The sequence below is a fragment of the Grammomys surdaster genome, unplaced genomic scaffold (assembly GCF_004785775.1).
Source record: "Grammomys surdaster isolate TR1022 unplaced genomic scaffold, NIH_TR_1.0 174, whole genome shotgun sequence".
Lineage (NCBI taxonomy): Eukaryota > Metazoa > Chordata > Mammalia > Rodentia > Muridae > Grammomys > Grammomys surdaster.
In genome coordinates, this window is record NW_021604622.1 from 8450147 (window position 1) to 8461916 (window position 11770).

Consider the following 11770-nt stretch of genomic DNA (forward strand, 5'->3'; position numbering starts at 1 on the left):
ACAACAGATGTGGGTCCTCTTTCCTTTAATGGCAGAATTAAATGGCAAAGAGAATGACACCCAGTGACTAGAAATCAAGCTAAAAAAGGACCAGGTTAAAGAACGAAATGACTGTGGTCCATCAGCAGATAAGCCCCTTTCACTTCCTGGTTATCAGTTATCTCCTATGTAAATGGCCTGTATGGGATGCAGCCTCTAAGTTCCTTCTCATGCCTCACTCCATCTGATTATACATCTAATTACCAAACCTGCGTCGGAGGCTGGATGTACTACGTGGCTTTTTAAAAGTGGCAATCGAGAGAACAGAGTGTAATGGTGACCCACCCATGTCAGTCACAGGCAACAGGCACGTTGCTGAGGGAGCTTCTTCCTCCCGCTCTCACCATCTTACTTTTTCTTTGCTAGTTGTGGATTTGTATGTATGCATGTGCATGGGAAGTGTTACTTGGAAAGGAATCTGTTCTGAGCCAGACACTGTGGCACGTGCCTTCTGCAGGTCCATCACTTGGGAGGTAGGGACAGGTGAGAAGGAGTTCAAGGCAATCCTCAGATGCATGAGGATTTTGAGTCCAGCCTGGGCTACAGAAGATCTTGCTTCTTTGTCTGTTTGTTTTACTTTTTTTAAGTCATTAAGAGCAAATACTATATAATGATAGTTATAAAGTAACATGGTTATAAAAGAAGCAAAGAACTTCTTTTACTCATTACATAGGGAAGGATATAAATACATCCTTTTAGTGTGGATACATGTGGAGGGTAGCGGTCAACCTTGGATGCCATCCCTCAGACATCACCCATCTTGTTTTTTTTTCAGATACTATGTTCCTATGCTGGGATCTCTGGGTCTCTGATTACATTTGGTTGGGTGGCCAGTGAAATACCAGGATCTACTGTTTGCACCCTGATGTTGGGACCACAGTCCTGACCATGCACAGCTGTTTACATGAGTGCTGGAGACTGAAGTCCTCATGGGTACAGAGCAAGTGCTTTCTCGACCAAGTGATTACCCAACCCTGATAAAATATCTCTTACTCAGCTGGAGAGTCAGCATCCCAGTTGCCTCAGGATGTTATCGTCATGATACGGGACTGATGTGGTTAGGTACTAGGAGCCTGGGCAGTTCGTTCCCATCAGAGAAATGAATGGTTAGCAAGTTTAGCTACTTTCTCAATGTGCTTCCTCCATCAATGATGCTGTCTCCGACGGCAGGAGGAGATAATTATGTTCAGACAAATAGCCCACCTATGTTGCTTTTCCTACCGTTTATAAACTCTAATGCATGGTTCCAGACGTAATCTAAAAATTGAGTAACATAGAAACATCTTCCTCAGCCTTATCTCTTACCTTGCTCTGGTCAAAATAATCAGACCATTCCCATGCCCTCCGCTGTTCAGTATTTCTCAGAGAGAGTCACACTTTAAACTTTAAGACATCACAAGTATTTGCTAACAGCACATTCATTAAGTGCTTGGCTCAAAGGGAAATTCCCTGGAAATTCAAACGGAAAAAAGGGCTGAGTAAAGCCCTTTTTTAAAGGAAAACAAGTATTAGAGTTCCCTCTTGACTTACTGTGGGTGTTTTTTTATGATGCGAAATGCATAAAAACCGGGGAGATCTGTCAGTGGTTAGACCTGCCTGGTATGTATGAGACTCAAGGTAGATCCCACACTACCAAAAGACTCCTCTCTTCTCACAACTGATATTTTAGCAAGGCACACTGGCTCATGCCTGCAACCCTAGTACAAGATAGAACAAGTTAGAAAGATTGCTGTAAATGGAAGGCCATCCTGGGCTATATTATGAGTTCCAGTATAACCTGGGTTACAGAGTGACATCCTGTCTCATAAAGACCAAGCAGCCAAACAAAGAAAACCAGAATAAAATGATTAGGACATGGCATGACATTATAGAAAAGTCCATGAAGGCTTAATTCATTAGTACTAGTATTTGGGCATATACAAATTCTGAAGTCAACGGCTGAAGAGGTGGCTCAACAGTTAACAGCACTCAGTGCTGTGGCAGAAGCCCGGGTTCAGACTCCATGGCAGCTCACAACCATCTATAACTACAGTTCCAGAAGTTCTGATGCCTTTATTTGACCTCTGTATGTACCAGGCATGTATGTGTTACACATGCATACACACAGGCAAAAACATTCTGATACAGAAAATAAATAAACATTCTGAATCTGTCTGTCTGTCTGTCTGTCTCTCTCTCTCTCTTTCTCTTGTGTGTGTGTGTGTGTGTGTGTGTGTGTATGTGTGTGCATATGGGTGTGTGTGTTTAAACCCCATGCTCTATACATATAAACAACAATACTATAGGTTTAAAAGTTCTTTTTACCAAGTGTGGAGGTGTTGTGAGGTGCTGCCTTCGTAGGCAGGTCTTTTATTCACTTTGGTTTTGTCTGAATCACTATTTTATACTTGGGTTGCAGGCCTCCAAAGAGTACAGAATCATCCATTTGGCTTTTAGGACAATAAAGAGAAGAGAAGGAAAAGAGGTGCTAGTTTTTATAAAGTACTAAGAAAACACTTCCATGATTCTGATGAATTTCTGACTCCTTTAAAAATGACTCACTAGATTAATTTATAACTAAAGCATGTTTATCTCCTTTAGGTGGTAATTTAGAGGTTGATTTCACGTTTGCATTCCACAGTAGAGGCCAACAGTATACGTGAACATGCTAAGAGCGCCATCATGCTTAAAGCACTAGGCTCATGTTGAAGAAATAGATCCTATGTGAAAAGGCATGCTTTGTTCTATGTTGATGCTTGTGTTCCATCGTACATAAAAAATATCTCTTTGTATGTCACTGTCTTGGCTATGTCCTCAGCTTCACTTTTTTTTATTGCCATTTTTCATTCCTGTAAGTTATTAGGTTTATTGAAAGTCTTTAGTCAGACCTGCTTACTTAGGGAATTGTAGAAAGACACAGCACTCTCAAGTGATGAGCTGTGAAGATAAATTAGACCCCATGGCATGCTAGCATTGAGCTCTTCATCTTCAGAAATTGTTTTCTCCCACAAGAACACGGCCTACCTATCTACTAGGAGAAGCATACGACCTATGCTGCCAAATACTGCAAATCATACTTAATAGTAACATCCTAACTTTAACTAAACTCTCCTCATACCTCTCAGTAAGGTGGTGTGGTGACTAGACAAGCTTGCCTGTCAACAGCGTTCATGTCAAGATATTGACGAAACAGAGTGGACTGATTTCTAGAAACCCACGTGGATGGGGGATGGGGCCCACTGCACACACATCCACTGGTCGCTTACAAAGATGCCCTGGTGATAATTATCACACAGCAGGTGTTTTTACTGGAAGTCTTGGAACTTTCCTTAATAGTCTAGTCTTGAACAGATAGACCACTGGCTGAGGTTGCTTCACTTGGGCCCAACTGTTTTGGCTTAAGCGGTGTGACTGTTTCCCATCTTGTAAAGGGGCAACTCTTTTGAAGGATTTCCCACATTTCTCTTGTTCCTGTATTGTGGTTGACAGTGTTCTATAGCTATATTTGGTTAGTTAGGGAAAAACCCAAGGTTTCTCAAAGGACTGCTTTGAAAATTGGAACTTTTGCCCTAGAGAGGAATTTTTAAAACTACAGGCAAATGAATTTTTTATAAGTGCAAGGTCAAACATTTACTGTTTATACCCAAGAACGTGCCAAAATCTCTCATTTATCTTAAAATTAAGATGAAAATCTCAATAGAAATATGAAGATAAAGTAAAACAAGACCAACTCAACATCTATGGATTTCTAGGTTTCTTCCTTAGTGTATAGGACATTTTCACAAATGAGTGTTCTCTCTCTCTCTCTCTCTCTCTCTCTCTCTCTCTCTCTCTCTCTCCTCTCTCCTGTGTGCATACATGTTTAACTTTCTTTTTGTCTATAGTTCTCTTATTTCCATAACGTTCTTGAGTCTTTGTATTAAAGAAACAGTGTTCAGTGGAGTGAATCCAAGAACGCTTGATTTTCTACATTCTCACCTTTCTGTGAAGCAAATGAGGTAGGCTCAGTAGACACTGGTTAGGCTCAGACAGGATGAAAATATGCAATTCCGACCGAGTCTTTGCTTGTGACTTTCACAAATGAGACCCTAACGTTGATGGACCCCAATGAATGGCGGTGGTGACTAAGCAAGGCCAAGGCTTCAGCAGGGTGTTATCTCATTTGCAACACATTTCAAACTTCAGAACAGATTTTTAAATTGGAAGTTGCAAGCCACAGATTGGCAGCAGAAAAGGCTGATTCACCTTCCGGAACTTATCTTGCTCCAAGTTCCAGGAGGAGCTTTTAAAGATGGAGGTTATCTAGGGCCGGTGAGATGGCTCAGTTGGTGAAGGCCCTTTAGCCAAGTCTAAGGACTTGTGTTTGATCCCTGGAATACACATGGTAGAAGTAGAGAACCTACTCCTGCAAGCGGTCTGGGTTCCACACAGGTGCCATGGCATGTACTCACTCGTGCACACCTATACACACACGCATAACACAAACACAACACATGCAGATACACCCACAGACACACACAACACACATATACACAAATATACATATAGACACAAACAAAAGAAAAAAAGTAACAAATATCTTTTCAGAAAAGGTTACCCAAAAGACGTTATGTATCATAGAGAAAAATGACAGCATACAATGATCAGAACAAGGGGCACAAGTGCATCTTAACTGCTTTGGAACTTACACTTATTTTAATGGGAACTTGTTTCTGTTATACTCCTCTATTTTAACACGAGGCCTGCATGTTTATGGGTCCCTAAAAGCCTTATTGGTATTTTTTTTTTCTCCAAACATTTCTTTGGTGGGGAGAATTCTTTAGTGGTTGGTCATAACTATAAGCTCATTCTTTTAGTTGGTAAGACTGCATTTAGGAAGTAGAGCCTTGGCAAAGTTCTAGGAAAGTATATGGAAAAACTTTGTATAATTTTGATAGTGGTAGATTCGTGATTAACGGGCCACTTCTTTGATTTGGAATTCTATGTAGAGTTTTGAATAACCGACATCTCCATCCAGTTTCCATTCAGTCTACATACTGAGAACATTTTGAAAATACCTCAGAAGTCTCTTAAATGAGAGGAACTATAGAAAGGGCAGTCAATGGCTTTGATCTCATGCACATATTAAGGTTCTGCTTGGGTAGTGCTAACTTGTCTATGAAGAAAAAGCAGATGGGTTATAATTATCATAGCAAAATCTGTGTTGCAATTGAACTGCATGGAGGAGGTCTGGAGCAGTCCACTACAGGGCCATCTACATGAAACAAGAAAGTTAGGCAGGTGGAAAAATGTAGTCTTAATAATACCTTGTCATCTGCAAATACAAAGCAGGTAGAACCAGTAAGGAAGCCCACACAAGACTTCCCAAAGGAGGTGGATGCTTGCCACAGTTTATCCCTGTTTTAATCCTGGGATGGGGCACTCACCCAATTACCACTAATTAGACATCCAGAAATCATTGTTCTAACTTGTTGCTGCAGTAAAGAAGAGGCCTGTGATCTCTCCCAATGTGCTTTCTAGAAATGTCAGCTGTTTGCAAGTGTCTCAGGCATTCTGCACATGACAGTCTTGTTCCTGAGAGAAGAGGACACTTCACAGCAAGTTTTGTGAGACACAAATTTTTTTTTTGATAGTAGACAATCTGATAGAAAATGCTTTTGTCCCATATATCATCTTTGCAGAATTAGCATTGAGAAACGTAATTGCAATACATTAGTGTAAAAGCCAACTAGTAGAAAGACTGGAAGTCCCCCTGGAAACTCTAGCCTGTCACTTCCTCCTAATGGCAGCAAAAGATGACTGTGAACCAATATAGAGGAGTCACACCATTGGGCTGCGTTTTTCTCTCAGCAGTGTACTGTTACTTTGTATCTTTCTGAAGAAACTGATTGCTTCCTCTGCTTCCAAAGTAAGGCACAAACCATCAAACCAGGTAAGAAGGGGTCCACCTCTTATTTCACTTTGTTAATTAGAATCCACACAAAAGAAAAGGGAGATGGTGAGACACAGTTGTTATCGGTTAGATTTCTTTTAAGTTTCTGAGCTCTGCATCAGGAATATGGCCTCTGGCACGCACTTTGCCCTCTCCATGATGTCATGAAGCTATCTGCTTTAGCCTATCTCCTTTCTGGTCACAACTGGTTTTCGGGATTCTCCAGAACACCAAACACAGAGTCACACAGCAAGTGCTTGTACACAAAGGACTGTGCTCCAGCTAAATTGGGAGGAGTGTTTGTCATCCTCTCCTCTGCCCCCACCTCCACCCCCTCCCCCAAGCAGAAAGAATCGGGAGGATTTTCCCTTTTCAGGTAAAACTATCAGCAAGAACAGAAAGAAAATAAGACAGCTTTGGCCCGCATTCACTTGGCTGTTACTCATTCTCTGAGGAGTTGTGCATTAACTGGCCACATCTCTGGCTCCCTTAGAATCACAGGGAGGAGTTTTCACTCCCCTTCTGGATAATTAACCACCAGGAAAGCTCACCGTTAGCATGCCCCCCCCCCAAAAAAAAAACCACAGAAGTACACCCCAGACACACTGTTAAAGGAAATAGCTTTTCTGGTTCTCACTGTGTGACTTCAGTAAGTGAAAGTGAAGAGACACAGACCGATGGCGCTTACAGTGACTATCATAAAAAAAAAGTGTCTTCATAGAAAAAGAAATGAGTGGGAGAGAGAAATGTGTGAATGTTCCACGTGATTAAACTTCTTGGTTCTTGAATGTTCTCAGTAGTAGTTAAGTTAGGCAACCAGCCCCTTGCATACACAAAGACCCTCACGTAACTTCCCATAAATTATGGATTTTATTGCAGCGGCGACAGCATTTCTCAGTACCACATTGACCTCGCCAGCATCTCTAGATGGACCGTAACTCTTGGCAGGCGAATAACTACGGAGGAAGTGACCCCAGCTCTGCGGCAGTATAGGATGCTGCAACAACCCGCCTTCATTAAATTCCACAGGAACGCCTTGGGACTCCACTCTTGCATCTGACACCTCACATCAGACGCACCAGACCTGCTCTCCAGTCGGAGGAAGGCATTTTCCCTCAGATGTGTGTGTGTGTGTGTGTGGCCTTGGAAGAGCACCAGCGAGCAGCGTCTTCCACATGACTTTTCCCTGGACAGTGTGCTCCATTTTCGAAGTCCGGCGTTTCGGACTTGCCTTGCAACCTAAGCATTTCTGCTCCACAGAAAGCCTGAAGGCATTGCTAGGAACGTGCGAGCTAACAGTTTTCTTTAGCTCGTTCTCTCAGCCGAACCATCTCTGTAAGTTTGCCTTATTGGGAGCATTCTAGAGTTTTCCGTCTACCTGAATTAATTTCTGCGTTACTCTCAAAGCCAAAAAAATAACCCCGTAACTCAGCCCAAACAGTCACCACACAGACCCTTGTATTGTTGGGTAGGTGGAAATCAATCAAGCCCCAAAAGGCTCCGCCGCTCCTGCACTCACTAGCGCCCTTGGTCATTGACCAGCCAACTTTGCAAAGCTGGAGCTGGACTGGCCGCCTCCGCCAGCCCCGTGGAGAGGACGTCGGCATCTTTCTCTCGTCCTCACTGTTCCCTGCCACCCCCCGAAGACCCCTAGGCGGCTCGGTCTTACCAGAAGGCAGAGGAACGGCGCCCAGGCTCCCCGGGAAGCGGCGCCGGTCCTGGGCAGGGGCAGCAGCGCCACCAATGCAACCGGACTCGCGCGCCTGCCCGCCCGCACCCCAGCTCCCGGCTGAGCATCCCTCCCAACTCCGTGCACCGCACACACCCGGCGCAGAGGACCGCTCTCTTTCTCTGATTGGCTTCCATCAACGCTATGGAATTAAAATAATAGATGTATGTATAAAGAAGAAATAGAAGGAAATGGAGAGAGGAAACGCACGCACACGCTCCCGCATTGGCAATAGAGACAGAACCCACCTCGGTTTGCCTTCCGGCTCCTGGGGACACCCTGCCACTCGCCCAGGATGCCTCTGCCTCCGCCACGGTCTCCGGCTCTGTGCTTCTTGCTGCTGTGGCTGGAACTGCAGCTCTCGGGATGGGAAGGTTACGGCTCCAGAGAGCTGGCGCTTGTGGGCACACACTGATTTGCAAGTGAATGAAGTGGGAGGGAGCAAAGAGAGGAGGACTTTGTTACAGAGGCCCAGTGCCTGCCCCCGCCCGCCCCCTCCCCTTGACAGAATGACTCCCAGTGTTTGAAGTCCGGAGCAGCTCAGCTCTCTGGAACACTCCCGCAGCCCCAGGCTTTCCCTTCCTCTTTTTTTCTTATATATATTTGGGGGGGGGGCGGCTTAAGACATACTGAGAACTTGTGTGACTCTATCTGATCTTTCCTTTTAAGCTATCAGAATGCACCGTGTTCCATTACCAGCAACGGTCGGATGTTCTTTTCTAATAGCCCAGGCAATTAAGATTCCTGGGGACACGACACGGTACCGCGTGGCGCTGTGAGCCAGTTTGGGGGAGACAGTACGCGCGACCTGCACTCGAATAAAATAACCCCGGTCTTCTGAGGTAACAATACCGACGGCTGTTCTGTATAACATAAACAGACGCGAGCAGACAGATTCATGAATGTCTGTCTTTGCTTCTCTCATTTCAAGAACACTTTTTTTCCCCCCTTTTCTTTTTGGTAGCTTCAGGAGCTCTGGCGCTGTTGTGGAGTGGGTAACCCCAGAGTGCTGTAGCATGAAGCCATATGCTCCCGAGAGTGTAGAAGCGGTTCAAATCCAAACGCCCCAGGCTCATCAGTGTCTTCCTGGCTGATCTGTCTTTCTAAATGAGCAGATACCAGGAAACATTGAACTAGCAGATTAGAGTGTATACTGATATGTATGACGTGTTTAATGTTGTGAGATCTTTCTGGGAAGTTACTGAAGCAAGATAAGGTTAGTCTACGTTAAACTCCTTGATACACATAGCTGTCTGGATGGGTGTCCTTATACTTGACAAGAAGTGGCTTCTTCTATGAAGGGACTAAGCGGCAGAAGTCTTAAATACGTCAAAGCATTGTTAAAGGAGAATCATGACTTTTTCTGTGTAGGAGATGCAGACACGTTGCAGTCAAGCACTGTTGGATTAAGAAAATTAAATCTAATTACCACAATGGTTTCACCCCGGGTCAGTCACAGACCCAAGCCAGCTGTTTCTTGCCTGTTACAAGCTCGCAGCAAGATTTCCATGGCATGGTGCTCTAATGACATTCCAGCCACTTGGCTTCCGAGTGATTTAACTAGCTAGAGGTTGGTCTTCTTCCCAAGAGAGCTCTTACTAGAAAATCTTTTGTGTCCCTAATAAAGTTGAGGCATTTTAATGAAGCCCAAATCAAAGTGTTTCTTCCAGGCAGCCGGTGCTTCAAAGAATTGTACGTGGAACCGGTCTTAGCACAGATGTTCTGCACATGGATGGTGGCAAGATTTGAAAAAGTATCCTTGGGATGGGGAGATAGATGCCTTCAGTTTGCAGAAAGGAGGCTGAACTTGTTCCCTTCATGTGGACATTTGAGCCGCCGTGGAGGAGGGATAGAGAGGAGGACAGCTGGTCCACAGTCATTCATTCCTCAGGTTATAGACTTCTTAATTTGAAAGATTACCTTGGTATGTCTGCATAGCCCTTTACAGTTCACAAAGTATTCTTATAGGCCATCTGATGGGATTCTTCTGCCAATACGATTTTTTTTTTTTTTTTTTTGCCAGAAAGGACAAGGAAATAGATTGATAAAGGCACACTGAAGGTTAAGGACTGTGTCTAAGGTAATAAAACTAGGAATGGACAAGAAGCAAAATATCCAGATGTGTATATGCCAACCAGGGTACCCACAAAGTATGTATGCAGGTATAATTTACTAACACGTGTGATGGTAAATGAATAAAGGAACATGTGCAAGTATGTCAACAAGAACATGATTTTGTAAGATTGTCTCTAGAAGACAGATGTATAAATTAACTGATTTTATGCTATATGAAGGGTGATAGTGAAGTAGATTTTCTATCTGTCGAAGCAGTTAATGCCTCACAAAGGAAAAAAAAATCTCTTAATTGTTTGTGATGTATTACCCTTCAAATGCCATTAAGCGACACATCAAAGGCGGTTAAACAACCTCATTTTATTAAGAGTGGACCATCAGCTCGCTCCCGAGCAGCTTCATGTGGCAGCAGTAAGTGACATGAAGGAGTTTGCAACCCCAGGATATTATTCTGAAAGACTCTATGTGATTCTCGAGACTTCCTACTGACATTTACCACAATGACTATTCATGTTCAATTATGATATCGATAAAAAAATCTCTACGATTATTTCATCCTTCTTTCAGAGGTAAGGGACTGAGCGTTGCTCATTAGTGCTAAGTCCTGTTATAAGTTGCTCTCTGGCACACCAGAACACCTTGGCAAGTCATAGAAGCTAGTCCGAGGGAACTGAACAAATGTGGAAATCCTCATCAGCACATGGTGTTTTGTAGTGAGCCTGAGAGCGAGATTCTGCAGGGCCTCTGGAAAGGTCTAGAAGCAGATACTGAGAAGGCATGGGTATCCTGCTTTTAGGTATTCTCACTCCCTCACATCTGCTGTTGCCTTGTTTTTCTTTACACCTGCCTCCTCCTTGCCTTTAAGTCCACAAGGCAAAGAGCACCACCCATGGCTACTTCCAGAAGCTTGACTGTTGGAAAGACTGGCAAGTTTCTCTTTTTGTCTCCCCTCCCCATATAATTTCTCAAGAATAGCTTTGATTGCTCAGGCTCCTCCAAGAGGTCGAGTAAGAATCTGGGGCTTCGAAAAGGCGTAGCTGGTGCCTTCACAGGGCTACCCTGGCTTTTCTAGGATCAAAGCGAATAGGCACACTTAGAGAGTGTCCTTGGATGGAAAAGACAATTTACAAAAGCTTGCATGTCCTGGGTCCCCGTGTTTTCTTTAGTGGGTTGGTGACCTTGAAGTAGTTTATCAGGGCCAAGGCATGACATTATTTTATATACTGCAGCTGACATTACATCCCATCTTATTTTGGTAAAGTTTCATTAAAAAAGAACCTCCTTCAGAGACCATGACTCCTGTGTGTGTGTGTGTGTGTGTGTGTGCATGTGTGTGTGTGCGTGTGTGTGCCTGTGTGTATCTATGTGTCTCTGTGGTCCTTATGTGTCAGTAAGCCAGTGGTCAATGTCCGGTATCTTCCTCTATTTGCTTTCCACTTATTTATTTTTAAGACGGCATCTCCTACTGAATGTGAAGCTCAAGTCTGGCTGGCCAGGGATATCCAAAGACCTGCCTGTCTGTGTCCCTCAGCACTGAGATTACTTGTATGCTGCAAGAGTCAGCTTTACTTGGATTCTAAGGATCTGAACCCAGGCTCCCATGCTTATGCATCAAATGCTTTACCTACTGACCTGACCCATCTCTTCAGCCCAGGATATTAATTTTCATGAAGAATGATCCAGTTTCTCTTGTCTGTCTTTAGATGACAGATTATGTCTGTAATACCGACTCATGTCAATAAATAATCACAAGGGCTGAACCAATGGCTCAGTGGTTTCAAGAAGTACTGATTATTCTCCCCCGGGTCTTGCAGGTTTGATTCTCAGCACCCCAGTGGTGGTGGCTCACAACCATCTGTAACTGCAGTTGCAGGGGAGAGCTGACATTTTGATGTTAAATGTATCCTAAATGTGCTATTGTTAGGAAAAGCACGTTAGCTTTGCTTATGACTTCATCAATATGGTGAACACTAGTTGGGGAAGAGTTCACTGAGGCACACATGCTCCTCTCCCACATC

At 43.8% G+C, this 11770-nt stretch overlaps 1 protein-coding gene across 1 annotated transcript in view; it reads right to left on the reverse strand.

The window, feature by feature from the left end:
- Cdh6 (cadherin 6) overlaps nucleotides 1-8013 on the reverse strand; it is a 131005-nt gene extending 122992 nt beyond the window's left edge. Inside the window, exon 1 of the mRNA XM_028767571.1 lies at nucleotides 7928-8013. The gene's annotated coding sequence lies outside the window, so the exon portion shown is untranslated. The remainder of the gene's footprint in view (nucleotides 1-7927) is intronic.
- Between the last annotated feature and the right edge of the window lie 3757 nt (nucleotides 8014-11770).